The 15,025-nt window shown below is 45.5% G+C and overlaps 5 non-coding genes across 5 annotated transcripts; all 5 read left to right on the forward strand.

Annotated features, from left to right (window-relative positions):
- Window positions 1-349: 349 nt before the first annotated feature.
- Window positions 350-421, forward strand: trnad-guc. Its single transcript has one exon. It is a non-coding gene; the product is annotated as a tRNA-Asp (tRNA).
- A 473-nt stretch (window positions 422-894) lies between these two features.
- trnav-aac lies at window positions 895-967 on the forward strand. The gene has a single exon. It is a non-coding gene; the product is annotated as a tRNA-Val (tRNA).
- Window positions 968-1,788: 821 nt separating this feature from the next.
- Window positions 1,789-1,860, forward strand: trnad-guc. Its single transcript has one exon. It is a non-coding gene; the product is annotated as a tRNA-Asp (tRNA).
- A 473-nt stretch (window positions 1,861-2,333) lies between these two features.
- On the forward strand, window positions 2,334-2,406 carry trnav-aac. The gene has a single exon. It is a non-coding gene; the product is annotated as a tRNA-Val (tRNA).
- Window positions 2,407-2,922: 516 nt separating this feature from the next.
- On the forward strand, window positions 2,923-2,995 carry trnav-cac. Its single transcript has one exon. It is a non-coding gene; the product is annotated as a tRNA-Val (tRNA).
- Window positions 2,996-15,025: the final 12,030 nt, after the last annotated feature.

A 15,025-nucleotide genomic window follows, 5' to 3' on the forward strand; every position in this document is an offset into this window, starting at 1 on the left:
ATCCTATCTGACCAGGTCATATGTTATGATCCCAAAGACAAAGCTGGAGGACATTGCCTGGGATAAAGGTCAAGTGGACGACCTGGCTCAGCCCATGCCATTTAGGCTATTAAGACCCAGTTGGGATCAGCATTCATCTCAAGTGCGGTACACTCTGAGCATATATGAAAAATTTGCAAATTGAGGGAACACAAAGTTGCCAATGTATGTCCTCAGTCCTTTTCAAAATCCAGTTTTCTGCAGTAGAAAGCCAGTACAACAAAAGATTTTTCAGCATCCCCCCAACAGAAAGAGTACAATGTAATAAAAGTCAGAACAGCGCCACCTTTCGTTTGTCATGAATCAGCAGTCCTCGTTAGTATAGTGGCAAGTATCTCCGCCTGTCATGCGGAAGACCGGGGTTCGATTCCCCGACGAGGAGTCCATCTCTGCTTTCTGCTCAACCTTCACTACAGAGCAAATCAGAAGTAATGCTCCAGTATGCAGCCTTCAAGGGTAGGCCTTAACAACTGCCTTCAACCATTAATGTAGTAACAGTGGTACCCGGATGACAACAATTTTATAACTACCACACACAATCTGCCTGCTCTCTTTGAGAATGGGTCACATATTCCCACCGTCAGATTGACCCCAACTGATGTTATTTGCTGGTTGACAGCTTGCACGTAAGGCGTGTACCTCAACATTGATTGAGCCACTTGGTCACAGTGAACATTGAGCCTTTACTTTATCTGCGACTTCAGTCCAGTTTTGAATCTCTCTTCTGAAATCTCAAAGGACTCCTTGTAGCAAATTCTTATCAATTGGATTTGGCTCCTCTCAGAAATACACTTATGAGACTCGTTGGTAATGGATATTTTCCAGTGTCAGGCCAAGGGGTTCCATGCTACGTCTGTTTCTGTAGTGTAGTGGTTATCACGTTCGCTTAACACGCGAAAGGTCCCCAGCTCGAAACTGGGCAGAAACAACTTTGTGCGATGACGCTTTAGTCAAACTACTTGGGACTCAATTATGTGTCTCCATTTGATATACTGGGTTTCAGAGACTGTTGTTCCAAGGATCCATGAAGACAATCACACTTGATGGTTTTCACAGTGAGAGTTTTTTGCCGATGTGGTGGAAACTTTGAGAAAAATTAGGGATGGCAAGGCTCAGCCCAGGGGTTTGAAAGGAAACACTAGCAAAGAGAGGAACCTCCCAAATGGAAGCAGCATTACAGATTCTGAACTGCTTGTGGAATAAAAGATCATGATGCCCTATGGTTCTTTGCTTTCTTCAGTTCCAGAGGGACTCGCAGCCCCTTGTGAAAGAAACTTAGGTTTGATAAGTTCTATTCCACAAGTGAGGCAGTGTCCTCAAGAGGGACCCGGAGGGCAGTCCAGTACAAGGGCAGAGAGACCCTGGCAGAAGCATCACATTCTGTAGGGGTTTTTCAACATATCCTATCTGACCAGGTCATATGTTATGATCCCAAAGACAAAGCTGGAGGACATTGCCTGGGATAAAGGTCAAGTGGACGACCTGGCTCAGCCCATGCCATTTAGGCTATTAAGACCCAGTTGGGATCAGCATTCATCTCAAGTGCGGTACACTCTGAGCATATATGAAAAATTTGCAAATTGAGGGAACACAAAGTTGCCAATGTATGTCCTCAGTCCTTTTCAAAATCCAGTTTTCTGGAGTAGAAAGCCAGTACAACAAAAGATTTTTCATCATCCCCCCAACAGAAAGAGTACAATGTAATAAAAGTCAGAACAGCGCCACCTTTCGTTTGTCAAGAATCAGCAGTCCTCGTTTGTATAGTGGCAAGTATCTCCGCCTGTCACGCGGAAGACCGGGGTTCGATTCCCTGACGAGGAGTCCATCTGTGCTTTCTGCTCAACCTTCACTACAGAGCAAATCAGAAGTAATGCTCCAGTATGCAGCATTCAAGGGTAGGCCATAACAACTGCCTTCAACCATTAATGTAGTAACAGTGGTACCCGGATGACAACAATTTTATAACTACCACACACAATCTGCCTGCTCTCTTTGAGAATGGGTCACATATTCCCACCGTCAGATTGACCCCAACTGATGTTATTTGCTGGTTGACAGCTTGCACGTAAGGCATGTACCTCAACATTGATTGAGCCACTTGGTCACAGTGAACATTGAGCCTTTACTTTATCTGCGACTTCAGTCCAGTTTTGAATCTCTCTTCTGAAATCTCAAAGGACTCCTTGTAGCAAATTCTTATCAATTGGATTTGGCTCCTCTCAGAAATACACTTATGAGACTCGTTGGTAATGGATATTTTCCAGTGTCAGGCCAAGGGGTTCCATGCTACGTCTGTTTCTGTAGTGTAGTGGTTATCACGTTCGCTTAACACGCGAAAAGTCCCCAGCTCGAAACTGGGCAGAAACAACTTCCTATGTTTCACTAATTTTTCAACACAGTGAGGTCAGTATCTCCTGGCAGACCATGTTTTTTGACTCATAGCATCTCCATTCACCATTGCTGTTGTTCACAGTGAGTGTGATTTTGCAGATGCGGTGGCAACTTTGAGAAAAATTAGGGATGGCAACCTTTCCATTATCTCTCAGTCTGTCACTGCTTTGTCTGTCACACTCAAGCTCAAGCCAAGGTCATGCAAGGCTCATCCCAGGGGTCTGAAAGGAGACACAAGCAAAGAGAGGAACCTTCCAAATGGAAGCAGCACTAGAGATTCTCAACTGCTTGTGGAACAGAAGACCGAGGTATCCTTTGTAGGTTGATGCTTCTCTTTGTGAGAGATTTGGGACAGTAAGCTATACTTCAGTTTTCACAAAGAACTCTATGTAACAAATTCCTAACATTTGGATGTGGCTCCTCTAATGAGAAAAAACAAATGGGACCCAACATGTATTTGTGGGTCAAGCAGAGGTGCTTTCTGGCCTGTCAGTTTCTGTAGTGTAGTGGTTATCACGTTCGCTTCACACGCGAAAGGTCCCCAGCTCGAATCTGGGCAGAAACAACTTTGTGCGATGACGCTTTAGTCAAACTACTTGGGACTCAATTATGTGTCTCCATTTGATATACTGGGTTTCAGAGACTGTTGTTCCAAGGATCCATGAAGACAATCACACTTGATGGTTTTCACAGTGAGAGTTTTTTGCCGATGTGGTGGCAACTTTGAGAAAAATTAGGGATGGCAAGGCTCAGCCCAGGGGTTTGAAAGGAAACACTAGCAAAGAGAGGAACCTCCCAAATGGAAGCAGCATTACAGATTCTGAACTGCTTGTGGAATAAAAGATCATGATACCCTATGGTTCTTTGCTTTCTTCTGTTCCAGAGGGACTCGCAGCCCCTTTTGAAAGAAACTTAGGTTTGATAAGTTCTATTCCACAAGTGAGGCAGTGTCCTCAAGAGGGACCCGGAGGGCAGTCCAGTACAAGAGCAGAGAGACCCTGGCAGAAGCATCACATTCTGTAGGGGTTTTTCAACATATCCTATCTGACCAGGTCATATGTTATGATCCCAAAGACAAAGCTGGAGGACATTGCCTGGGATAAAGGTCAAGTGGACGACCTGGCTCAGCCCATGCCATTTAGGCTATTAAGACCCAGTTGGGATCAGCATTCATGTATGTCCTCAGTCCTTTTCAAAATCCAGTTTTCTGGAGTAGAAAGCCAGTACAACAAAAGATTTGTCATCATCCCCCCAACAGCAAGAGTACAATGCAATAAAACTATCCTTGAGACCATATATCAACAACGTCACGTAAGTGACCTTAGGGGTCTGGGCTTGCCGGCCATAAAGCTCCCCGGTGAGCGTGCCGCCTCCTCCTTGTCTGAACGCCTCAGCCCGTTCTGAGCGACAACAGGGTGACGGTCATCTTTCGTTCTCATAGATCCACAGTTATAGTCATAACTTACTATCTATTTCGACCTTCATCCCGGTCTTCACGTTGGATGACTAGTACCATCATGGTCGCGAGGACTCCACCACCTCACATCCTCGCCCAGCAGCTGAGAGCAGCAGCGCGGAAGCCAATGGTGTGGGGGAAGCCACGTTGATCCTGTAGAACCTACAGAACGTACAGGGAGAACTCCATGTTGCTGCTGCACAGATTTCTGAAAGAGGGACCCCCCTCAACCCCCGCAGCCCAGGAAGTGGCCACACTCCTGGTGGAATGAGCTACCAAGGAATCTGGGACTGGTAGGTTTTGTCCAGAATAGGCCTCAGCGATAGTGTTAACAATCCAATGGGACAAACACTGTTTAGACACAGGGTGGCTGACTTTTTTACCACCAAAACAGACATCTAACTGCCACGATGGAGCCCTGGGAGCACTGCTTGGTCGCAGGCGGTATGTTCCTTTAATGAACTGAGACACTAAAGGATGTCTCCCAACTGTAACATCTCCCACTGCCTCGTAGAAGAAAGAAATTGCAGCAGTGTATATCTTAATGGTGCTGGGCGCCCTGTTTGAGTCCATAAGTGACTGAAGGAAGCGGGGAACCAGCTCAATAGGACAAGTGGCTGGATTTTCCTGTCTGTTGTGACACCATGTAGAAGACACCCTCCACTTTTGACCATAGTTAGTCCGAGTGGAGGGAGCCCGGGCATTGTCTATGGTCCTCAGGGTAGCCTCATCTAACCCCTGAGAGAGGTACTGAAAAGGGGCCAAGCCCAAAGCTGCAGGATGTCTGATCTGGGGTGCCATATCTGACCTTCTGCCTGTGAGAGGAGGTCTGCCCTGACTGGCAGGGCCCATGGTTGACTGTGAACCACGCGAAGGAGCGTTGGGAACCAATGCCTCCCTGGCCACCTGGGAGCTATTAACAGCACCTCGTAGTGCCCCGAGGCGTTGAGTACCTGGGGAATCAGAGGGAATGGAGGAAAAGCATACAACAACCCTTCCGGCCATTTTGAGATAGTGCATCCAGGCCTAGAGGACCTCCCTTGCCTTTCAGAGAGAACCACATCCTGCAGTGGGTTGTCTCTGCTGACGCAAATAGGTCGGTCTGTGCCATGCAAAACCAACTCCATGAGAGGGATACAACTTCTGGATGAAGCCTCCACTCTCCTGGGGGAGGACCAGTTCTGGACAGGTCTGCTGCTCGATTTACAATCCCTGGGATAAAGATTGCCTTGAGTGAAGCCAGATGCTGAAAGGCCCAAAACAGGAGTTTCTTTGCCACCTGGAGGCAATGCAGGGACTTGTGCCTCCCTGGTGATTTATATGATACACAGCCGAAGAACTGTCTGTTCTTATCAAGACATGCCTGCCCTGGATGGAGGAAAGGAGAGCCTTCAGAGCAAGGTGAACTGCTCTCAACTCCAGAACATTGATGTGTTCGCCACCCCCACGAACCGCGCACCATCCTGCCTTCCCAGACTGCTCCCCAACCTGTGAGGGAAGCATCTGTCGTCACCACTGTCCTCCTCGATGGAATGTTCCAGAGGGGGACTCCTTGGAGCAGGAGCACCCGGTCCGCCCATGGGCGTAAGGCTTGGAGACATGCACGTGTCACACGAAGTTTCACGTATCTGTCCAGCTTCTGGTGGAGCTTGAAGGCATTCAGCCACCTCTGCATTGGCCGGGCCCTGAGGAGGCCCAAAGGAACAATGGCTGCTGCGGCTGAAATCATCCCCAGCATCCTCTGAAAATTTATAAATTCTAGCTGCCTGCCGAGACGGAATCGTTCCAGGAAGGCTAGAATCCTCCTAACCCTCTGGGGAGTGAGGGATGCAGACATTGTGAGGGAATTCAAACAAAGTCCCACAAAAGTCACCTGCTGCCTTGGCTCGAGGTTGCTTTTCATCACATTCACCTTGAAACCCAAGGACCGTACATGCGAGATCACCCTCTGGGTATCCTCTACAACTTGGCCAAGAGATGGAGCACAAATCAGCCAGTCGTCCAGGTAGGGAAGGATTTTTATTCCTGACATCTGGAGAGGAAACAAGGCAGCCCCAGCCACTCTGGTGAACACCCGTGGTGAGAGGGAAAGGCCAAATGGCAGGACCTTGAACTGATAGGTTTGCCCCTGGAATGAAAACGGAAGAAAGGGTCTGGTTTGGACAGATGGGCACATGGAAGTACGCATCTTCCAGACCTATCGAGGTGAACCACTCCCCTTTTTCGATAGATTCTAAGATCTGACCCGTGGTCAGCATCTTGAAAGGAAGTACCTTTATGAAGGCATTTAATCGCCTCAGGTCCAAGATGGGACGTATTCCGGCCTCTTTTTTCGGCACAAGGAAATACGTGGAGTAGAAGCCTACTTTCATAATTGCATCCTTCTACAGAAGGGTTAAAATTTCCTGTGTCAGGATTTGAGCCTGGACTGGGACCCTGACTATCGTCATGCGGAGCCTAGAGTTTGGGGGGGGGGGGGCACCACCGAAACTGAATTCTGTACCCCTTTGATACTGTAGCAAGCACCCATGGGTCTGACACAGTTTCTTCCCAGCTGCCCAGGCGTAGCTGAGGATGAAATTCGGCGGGCTTCCCCCCACCCCTAAGCAGCACCACCCTGAGGTCCTGAACCTCTCGGGGGGCGCTTCCTCTGGGGTGCATCTCTAGCCGAAAGACGGGGATGGAACCCTCGTCGACGTTGTGATGGCTGTTTGGAGTCACCAGAGGCTGTGAATCCTGTAGCCTGTAGCCTGCCATACACCCATGGCTCCTTACGAGCCCAGGATGATGATTGGTGGGGAGGCTGGGAGCCCCTAGGTTTATACCTGGTAGTCACAGCCCCTCTGAACGTGCGCTGTACACACTCTGGTACGCCGCGACTGTTCAGACTTATCTAACACACCCTGGGAGTCCGGATGAAACATGTGTTTTGGCACGATTGGCATATTGGTCAGTTCTTGCCTGATATTCTCGGGGCAGAGTTGTCTGTTCCAACCAAATCTGCCTCCGTGACATCATGGCAGATGACATAGCTGCACCAACGTCCCTTGTAAGTTGGGAATGAGTGACAAGGGCAGAGTCTATCAGGCTCATGGTGTCCTGGTCCTCTGGGTTGGCTGTTCTCCTAAGAGCTGCCAATAAAATGGTGAGTGCATTGCCCGAACGGGCTGCCCTTGTGGCTGCATTATAAGTCTGACACACCAGTCGGTCTGACTTATCACACTCTTTCAGTTGACAGCGTGGATTGGCGGTTACCCGCTCTGGACCCAGAGATGTTAAGGCTGCCATCTCCCACTCAACTAGAGGCATATCCCCCATTTCCGTTTCGGGAGCATACTGGATCTTAGCCAGTCTCCGGCAACCTGCATTGAACTGAGGTGCACCAATAGGGATGTTCCATGCCTTCCTGAGCATGTGCAAATAGTCACCAGCCACAGGTACAGTAACTGATTGCTGTGACTGAGTGATGCCGGCCCAAATCCCATCCACTGGAGCAGGAGCCTCAGTTGGAACATTGAGCCCCACAATTTTTACCGCACTTGAAACCTTTGAGATGTCACCCACGTTGCTGAGGTTGGACGCCCCCTCAAATTGTATGGATTTAGGCTGCTCTAGCCCAGCAGCATGGTGGCCATCACGGGGTTCCATTATACCCCGGCAATAACGGCACAAATGTGAGGACATTTCTGTCACTTTTGTGATTTTAGAATAAATAAATAAATACATAAACAATAGCGCCCAGCAGCTACGGATAGCTGATAAAGGGGAACTAATAAACAGGCTAGTCACAGCTGCCCACAATCACATAAAACGAAGGAAGGGGTGAAATAAATGTAATTCACCTGAAAATGCCCACTGTATGCCTGCAATGGCAGAAAAGGGGGGGAGAGAACGAAAGTCCAGCCACTGCGAACAGGGCTTAAGGGAAATAAAATTAGCACCTAACAAAAGGTGATGACTAAGAACCAACTGTAGTTTATACAGGGAAAACAAGTAAACAATCCCACCTGCTGCGCAAAGAGGTGAAAAGGGGAAACTACCTGACTCAAATACTGTTTATTAATTATTTTTAAAAGGCAAATAAATGTGAAAGGTTAACTTAAAACTCACCTCCACTCCTCACTGTGCGCGAACGCACAAGGGGGGGGGGGTGAAGAAACCCCACTCACTGCGAACAGCGAGTTACAGGGGGGGGGGGCGGGCAACCCCCGACCGAAATAGTGAGGTCGAAATAGATGTAGCGGAGATTTTCACTGAAAGTGACGTCAGTCAAAATGGACCGCAGTCAGCAGCAGAAGAGGAAAGGTGTAGCAGAGAGAGAGAGAGAGAGAGAGAGGATTAGAAAAAGCAAAGTCTTGGCTGCAGAAGCAGCAAAATACAGTAAAATTACGGATATGTATGTCACATAGTGTGGGGAGAAGACTGCAGGCAGGTGCAGTGCGCGATGGCTGGCTTCTTGGTAAGTTAATAAACAAACTATTGTATTAAATCTTACCATTCAACTATGATGTATAACGACCCTCCGTTATTACCTGCAGGTGACAATGGCCATCCCGTCCGGCGCTGGCTCTCAACCACCCCGCAGGGCGCAGAGGAAACTCGTTACAATGAGGTCCACACGCGAGCACGCTCAGTTGTTGAGTGTGCCATCGGACTCCTCAAGCACCTTGATGCCTCAGGTGGCAGGCTTCTTTACACCCCTCCCAAAGTGTGCCAAATAATCAGGGCGTGTGCAGTTTTAAACAAGAGATTTGACTTCCAACCCTCCTGACCTCCAACCCTCCCAAAATGATGACCCTGACCCACATCCACCTCGACCAACAGGAAGGCTATCACCTGAGAGCAAGGATACGTGAGGATATGATAATTTGTGATAATATAACAATGCAAAGGTTCACTTTTTAACAAGGTCTTTTAATGAAGTTTTAATGTCACACAATGTAATATAATCTCTTTTAGCTAGTCTGCTAAAACATAAATTGCACCAATAGTCTCGCGCCCAGAGGTGCCATGTGCACAGGATACACTGTTGCCGGGGACTGACAGACACTCAGCGGCCTCCTCGTCGGGGGCCTGCCTGCCACCTACTGCTCCCATAGACTCTGGAGGAACAGGATAGGATACAGCATGTTAATCACTGTACTGTTACAAGAGTGTAATTGTTCATTTAATAAGAAATCGAACTATGTTTTACCTGTGTCGTCTGTGATCTCAGCCATGTCTGTGTCACCCTCCTCCTCCGACACAATGCCACTCGAAGTGGTTTCCCCCAAGAATCGAGGCCATCTTCATCTCCAGCAGTGACAGCCCTGGCCCCCACTAGTAGCAATCACACTCTGGCAGTGTGAAACAAATCTTTTCTTGCCTCCACCTTCAAGTCTGACCACTTTTCTTTATCTCTGGCACCGTCCTCTCTGTGGCACTCACTGCATTCACTGCAGCAGTAACACAGTGCCACTTGTTGCATTTCCGTTTGTTAGTGACACCACTGCTGTGGCTTCCAAACAAAACTTTTTCTGACCTCCACCTCACTCACCAGCACCTTGATTTCGGAGTCAGTAAAATTGCGTTTCTTAGTCTTCCTTTGTGATTCCTTCCTTTCCATTAATCCAAAATCCATTTATCAGCAGGTTAATTTACTTGCATCAGCATTCATAAGGTGCTGTGCATTGACCATTTATAGTTAAATGTGGGTGTGTAGAGGGCAGAATATGAGGCAGATCCATGCTTCCAGGTGGACTGATTTATAAAGGGAAAATTGTGTTCAGAGTTTTATAAATCCGATTATTTTTAATTGTGTACACCATTTTCGGCTTTTGTACACACTGTTTTATAAATGAGGCCCAAGACGATTTGTCTGGACTCTTGTCAGTTGTGTGGTGAATACAACAAAGATGCATGGGTGAGGGATATTTTGTGCACTTTCAGTCGATTTATGTCTTAATTATGGTACCGGCATATGTAATTCATTTCATCTACTGCCAGATTGCGTACACACTTTGTGGGAGCTGGTTCCACTGGAGCTGTGTTGGGCGACCACCAGTACTTATTGCACTTATTGTAAGTCGCTTTGGATAAAAGTGTCAGCTAAATCATATGTTATGCAATGTAATGACCAGTAGATGGTGACTTTTATTGCCCTTTGAGTATTGGGCCTTTTCATTCAGTGATTGTGTTTTTAATGTTAATGGATTGTATATGTGGAACAATAGTATAGCTTTTGCTATTCTGGCACACATTCACTAAATTGCCACCTTCCATATCCTTTACATTCAGACAGGGTTTGATCTGCTAAGAAAAAGCTATCTAGGATCAACAAACATAACTTAAAAAACACCAAACCCACTCTGAAAATATCTGAATATCCACACAATAACACGAAGCAACATCTTGTCAGTTTGCTTGAATTGCAATTTGTCACGGAAATTGTTATGATTTAAAATTCACACTTTAATTTGATACTTTATTTAATAGCCTTCCCTGCTTTTGTCAGTTTACTTTTTAGATCATCCATCTGCACAAACCTTTACAAGCAACTGCATACATACTGCCATGTCATCTCTAGGAAAGGTGTGAGTGCTCATTCATATGTGTGATATTATGATGCCCTCTGCAGGAGAAACAGAAGTACCTTCTCTTCTTCTTCTTAATCGTCTCCTCAGATCTGAGAGTGAATCATTAGCACGCCCACTCAATCTGAATCAGTAAAGCTGGAGCAGCAGCCTTGATTATAAATGTGTGGTTTCTGGTTACATGAATATTCAGTCAGTATCTGGTATCGTCAGAAAGTTCAGCTTCATGTTCATCCTCTTTCTGAATGAATCACATTGCAAATGACTTCGAAGCACTGTAAGTGCAACTGAACCTGCATATTTCAAAATCACTGTTATTTTCATTAGCTTGACGAGCCTGATGAGTGATGAGACTCGGCCCATTCCTGTTGTAATTATTGGCTGATTCCAGCTGAGAAGAAGACATCTTAAAGACGGATGAGACATCATTTACTTCAAGGCTTTTACCTTGAGGGAAGAAAATACCTTTTTGAGTCTGACAAATTAGTTTCTAAACACACTTCTCCGTTCAAATGATGTACTTTTAGGTTTTCAGGGAATGGCACTTTGTGCTTTGAAATGTGTGTGGGTGTGTTGTTAAAGGATAACCTTCTTTCTTTGAAACCCCTGTGCTGTGCAACAACAGGAAAAGCATATGGAGTCTGTAGGCAGGGTCTGTGTGTCGAGGGAATTTGGAGTGGCCGTGTTCTGATAGTGTGTCACTGTGAATTAGCCTCTGCGTGGCATGCACCTGGCACACACTGCTGTCTGCCCTCTGCCCACCACCCCACATATGTGCCCAAGATTAGAATTAATAACCAGCACTGCCAATCACGCTTTAATCACACTACTGTAACTCTGCATTTAGGGGGCACAGGGAGGTCACAGGCATCTGGCCCTCAGGACGGCCAATCTGGAGCAGCTAATGGCTTGGGTCCGCACTATGCGAGTGTGTGTGGGTGTGTCTGATGGACTTTGTGCTGACAGCTCAGGTGAGACCGCAGATAGACAGGAAGAATACAATCTGATATTTTTTCGTGAAGATCCATGAGCTATTCCCTGCGAAAAACTCCATCTTGCAAAGTTATAGAAAGTGATAGCAAATGTTGGGTTCCACCTCTTTGTCTGGATCCACCCAAGAATTTAATAGGTTCTTGGCCAAAGCCCATAACCTATTCTTTAGTGGAACAAAAAACAAACCAATGGACAAGGCTGAAAAAATGACCTTGAACAAGGTAAAATAAAAATGTCTGCACCATCGTCTGCTGTTTTTTTGCTTTTTTTCTAGCTTTACTCTAGATAGAGATATGCCAGAATTCATGTGATCTTATGAGGTCATTATCGTTTCATGTGATCGTCTATTATTTATTTCTATGTGCCGCTAATTTGGATGGTGCTTTGCGTTCTCCCACACAACACGGATGTGGGCAGGAAATGTGCAAGAAGGTAACATCAACAGGAGGAGAGAGGTGACCAGAAAAGGCCTTTTAATTGTCTTAAGCAGTACTTTTGGTCTGTGAGCATTATTGTTAATTAGTTGGGAATAATAGTTGTTGGCCGATAAATAAGAATTGGCCAACTTTAACAGTCTTTGGAGTTTTAAACTATTTCAATGCCTGTTTGAGAGGACTGTACATTTGTGGCATACAATACACTGTACTTTAACTTGTTCTCATACCTAACTTACTATATTACAGCATAAACTCCATTAGCTTTATTTCAAACATCACACATACATGAATGCACTGTTTTCTTAAAAAACTGTGACATACCCTTAGAAAGAATTCAAGCAGCGGCCACTAGGGTCTGAAGGACAGATAGGAAAGGCGTTGTTTTGTCTAGAAAATGCGCATGTCATACTGAAAGCTCACAAGCTGTCAGCCGATTCAAGGCTTGTTTTAAAACACCAAACCAAACACTGTCAGAATGTGAAGATTTTCCCAGCTACTGTCAAAGGAGGGACGAAACGGGGAGCAGCTCCTCATCATTGGCGAATTCCAGTGCCTTGAGGCTGGGACCAGCCTGTGCACTAGCCACGTGACTCCCCCTCCTGCTGAAGTTCTACCTATTATTATAAATATTGCACCCACCGTCCGCTCGGGGCGACTCTTGACTTCCCTGGCGGTATTAGGCGGCTTGCGGGTTGTACGTTGAGTGCCCATAGCTATGTAGTAGCTGTTCATTGCTTCTAAATAAATACTTTTTTGAACCAGACCGACTCTACCATCTCTACCTAAGGAAAAAAGAACACGACAACCTCCACCAGCGGTCTTTGTGGAAGTCAGGAATGTGCAGTGTGGGAGACCGTTAGGTTCAGTCTTGTTAATCTAGGCATTTCACAAAGAGAAATCAAATTGGTGATGCCACATGAGTGATTTTCAGATAATCCTCACCAGAAAACTTGCAGCATGCTACAACCTGCTAGTGTCTGGGAATAAGTGAAGCAACAACTGTGTGGTTTGCTTAAGCAATGCCTTTCATTGTTTACTGTGTTGTTCTGACAATATAAATCCCCCATATTTAGTTCATCAGAGTACAAAGTTGTTTCAGGTTCAGCTGATAAGCGTTTGTTTAAATATGTGCTCATTTTGAACTCGATTCAACACATTCAAAAAAGAAAAGACAGGGAACGTTGTGGAATGAAACACCTGCATGGAACATTCCACAGGTAAAGAGTTGGTAACAGGTGATGTGTTCTGATTGAGGCATCCTCAAAAGAAGTTCACAAGGAAAGATGGGGAGAGGTTCATCATTGTGTAAAACTGCACAGTTTAACATCAACATTTCTATTGACATGCAATGTCAAGAAATTTAGCGAGTTCATTTAGTGACTTCAGGGACTCAACTGCTAATTCCAGAAAAACCCATTTTGTCTGGTTACAACTGCTTGGCTTCATAATTAAACACTGAGTTCAGACCTGTCCACCATTGAAAAAGTTTGGCAAATTATGAAGCACACAATACAATGGAATCAGGTGTGAGGACAGTGGGAGCCAGGACAATGGGAGGATCTGGGAAGAAACAATAGACATGTTTGCAACATCAGCAATATTCCAACATTAAACTGATAAAGATAATAGTCTGAATAAGAAACTGCCATGTAAACAGCATTTTCCTTAATATGCTCAAATAATCAAGTTAAGACGTGGAGTATTCTGACCATAGTCGCATTATGTTTACAAATACATGTCTTTGCAGCATAGCTTCATATAGTTTTAACAACATTTTGTAACTGCTTAACCACATATGTGCCCTGGGTTTGAGTGTAAACATGTAGTAGGATGTTATGTTGACATGAGTCATACTCACACTATGTTCTACATAAAGAGCTATTTGAATGGAATATTCTATTAGCAACTCATGTAAACATGATGGAAATTATGTCATATTCAGAATAAGGTCAGTATTCAGAATATTGCTGTCCATGTAAACAGAGTCAATGTTTTGGAGGAATAAAAAGCAGCTGAACATAACTGAAGAACTTTCTTAAATACTATAGTTGGCTATGTAAAGGAGACTACGATGGCTCCATGGAAACCCCCTAAAGAGACCAGATTTTAGAGTTTTGGTTGAAGACAAGACTGCACAAATGCTTGTGTTTGCACTTTGTTTGGGGAGTGGGCAGGGGGTAAGTTCCATGTAGGGCTCCCCAGCTCCCTTTTGCCTGGGGTCCCCCAAAGTCCCTTGAAATACTCCCGTTATATGACAAAGAGACCGTGATCAGGTCTGTGTGAAACCATTTTGTACAAGTTCTCACTGAATCTGCATGGAGATGGGGAATCTTTGGGGAATCTGTAATGCACAAAGTTCCACTTTTCAGATATTTTATTAATGTTTTAAAACAGTTAAAAGTGTCACCCTCATTTCCACAGCTTGAACAAAACTCACCTTTCTGTAAGCTTTTCATTATTCTGAGGTACTTTATCACTATTTTGAGAAAGTTTAGTTCTGTTTATCATGTGATCAGGAGAGAGCTTTTGATATGGACGACCATGGTTTTCTTTTTGCCATTGTGGTGGCAATTTCTGTTTAATCATACACAATTATAACATTGTCTCTCGGTAAGTTCAATTCTAACACCTGCAGGTGGACCCACCCCACACACTACCTTGCGTAATGGTCAGGAATGGGCCCAGAGCATAGGAGAATCACTACAGTTATACAATCAGAAGCCCCTCCCTGCGAGGAGCAAAGGGTATTGGTCAGTGACTTGATGTCTGACCAGGATGGCCAGACATCCTGTCTCCATCTCTGTCCCAGCCCCCTGGTGTGACTTCTGGTGTGAGACAATCTGTCTCCGAGATCCCTTATCTTCGTTTACAAGACAAAAGACCCCAGTCCTGTATACAATACAGAGATCCCCTCACCCATCTATTCAGACACACTGAGTGACCCCTGCCGTGACCATTTGCCCCGTGTCACACATGTGGGGGAAGCCATAAACATTATAGTCCCTTGAGCAACAATCGTAAAGTTTAAGTTAACTCACAAGAACCACATCTGTTCATACTTCTTCTAAATACATATCTGTTCTTCTATTAAACATTACACAAATGCAGAAACTGCCAATACACCATTTAAAGAGCTC

The sequence above is a fragment of the Hippoglossus hippoglossus genome, chromosome 15, assembly GCF_009819705.1.
Source record: "Hippoglossus hippoglossus isolate fHipHip1 chromosome 15, fHipHip1.pri, whole genome shotgun sequence".
NCBI classification, from domain to species: domain Eukaryota; kingdom Metazoa; phylum Chordata; class Actinopteri; order Pleuronectiformes; family Pleuronectidae; genus Hippoglossus; species Hippoglossus hippoglossus.